Here is a 1,855-nt window from a genome sequence, read left to right as displayed (position 1 = left end):
AGCAGAGAGCGGTGTACATATTGCTACCCATGTGGAGACAATGCCTAATGCAGAAGCCAATACATTGGGTAGCAATATATAGTTATGGTGTGTCGAATCCCACACACTTCTGCACATCCAAATAGCAGATCCATGCATGGAAATCTTTTTGCACAACTGAGTTGTGTTTATTGGATCTGAGTGACTCTGGCCTCACTGGTATATATATAGTTTGAAAGAATTCTGCTGTTGTCCATAGCAAGGTCAACATGCAACACTGAAATAATCAGACGTAAGAATGTACACTTAGAGGCATCATCCTGATATGTTCAGGTTTGTTCAGTCTGCGACTGGATGGTGATGAATCTCGGTATCTTCCAGGCTTCTCTGCAGAGCCACAAAAGCTGCAAAATATGGCTCCTCCGCTGATTAGACATGCTGAGGTGATCCAGCCTAAATAGAGTGCAGGTCCCAGTTCACGTTTCTGGCCAAACTGGATTGCTGGATTGTGGAAGTCCTCGATGATGTTTTTGGCAGTCCAGGAAACAGGAATCAGCACAATGACCCCAGTCAGAAGGAAAATTGCTCCAGCTGCCAACGAAATCTTGTTCTTCATCTGCTCATTACTGCCAGGACATTGGATGCACTTTGTGCCAGCAACGGCAATCAGAAAGGCAATAACTGACAGGGCACATGCTGTGCACATTAGTCCTCTGGATGCTTCCAAGGCAGGTGGAAGGGCCAACAAGGATCCGTAGAATTTGCACTGATGCTTCTTGAAATGATTGACGCACACCATCCATAGGCCCTCCCAAATGGTCTCAAAGACTATGATGTTACTTTCTGTGAAGGCAGATACTTTCCACTGTGGCATCAGAGTGACGGTTAACGTTCCAACCATGCCAATGCCCCCAAGCAGCAGGGCCACAGTTTGCAATGCACAGCAAGCCATGGGGCTTCTCAGAAAGTGATGCCCAAGCAAAAATAATTCAGGAATACTTTTCTAAAGAAGATCTTGCATTTCTCCCCAAAACATAAGAATCTTTCCCATAGTTTCTTCATGTGGCAAATGAATTTAAGATGGACTGTGCCTGTAATCCTGAAGAACAAGGAGGAAGAAATCCACTTCTGCCCAACCTGAAGGAGCTTCTATATATTTCGTCTAAAGTTCCACAGTGAGTCAAGGCCCAGTACCTTTGTGGCCAATCAGATTCTGTGCAAGGGTGAGTCCAGACATATTCTACCTGACATTGTTGTTTTTTCTGTATTCAAGTGCTGCTAACATGCTATAATTAAATGATTATGCTCTAATTTTAGATACCCAATTACAGCACTAATAATTATTTTTCAGCAATAATCATTGCATCAGTGTCAAAGCACAATAGCTTAATCACGTTTTCCGGTTAAAAACGTCACATAAACACATTTACAATTTCCTGGTGACAAAAAAATTGTAAGGTTTATTTAGGTTGGGTTTAGAAGTTTTTCAATGCTGCAAACAAAAGAATATGAACGTGTGTGTGGATATATGATACAATACAATAATCTTTATTGTCATTGTCCCATACAGAAAAACAAAATTGAAAAAATCTACATCAGACATTCAAAAACCAACAAGCCTGCTATCCCAGCTATCCCAGCCTGGTTAAACCCCTGAAAACTCTGATACTCCATAATTAAATACAATATACTCCCATAGAGACTACCTTACACTGCGTTTAAAACCAAAATCGCATTTGGATAGAAACTGTTTCTCAGGTGGCTAGTCCTAGTCTTTATAACCCTGTACCTTCATACACACACACACACACTTTTACAATGTAAATCAGGGTGGGCAACCTGAGCTCATCCAGATGTTGTTGGCCAACAACTCCCA

The 1,855-nt window shown here is 41.7% G+C and overlaps 1 pseudogene across 1 annotated transcript; it reads right to left on the bottom strand.

Annotated features, from left to right (window-relative positions):
* Positions 1-265: 265 nt before the first annotated feature.
* LOC309368161 (claudin-8 pseudogene) lies at positions 266-931 on the bottom strand (annotated as a pseudogene). Its single transcript has one exon. The product of its transcript is annotated as a claudin-8 pseudogene (transcript).
* Between the last annotated feature and the right edge of the window lie 924 nt (positions 932-1,855).

Source organism: Podarcis melisellensis, assembly GCF_964234715.1.
Source record: "Podarcis melisellensis genome assembly, chromosome: 4".
In the NCBI taxonomy this organism is placed as follows: domain Eukaryota; kingdom Metazoa; phylum Chordata; class Lepidosauria; order Squamata; family Lacertidae; genus Podarcis; species Podarcis melisellensis.
The sequence above is the reverse complement of the archived record's forward strand: the minus strand, read 5'-3'. Positions and strand labels throughout refer to the sequence as shown.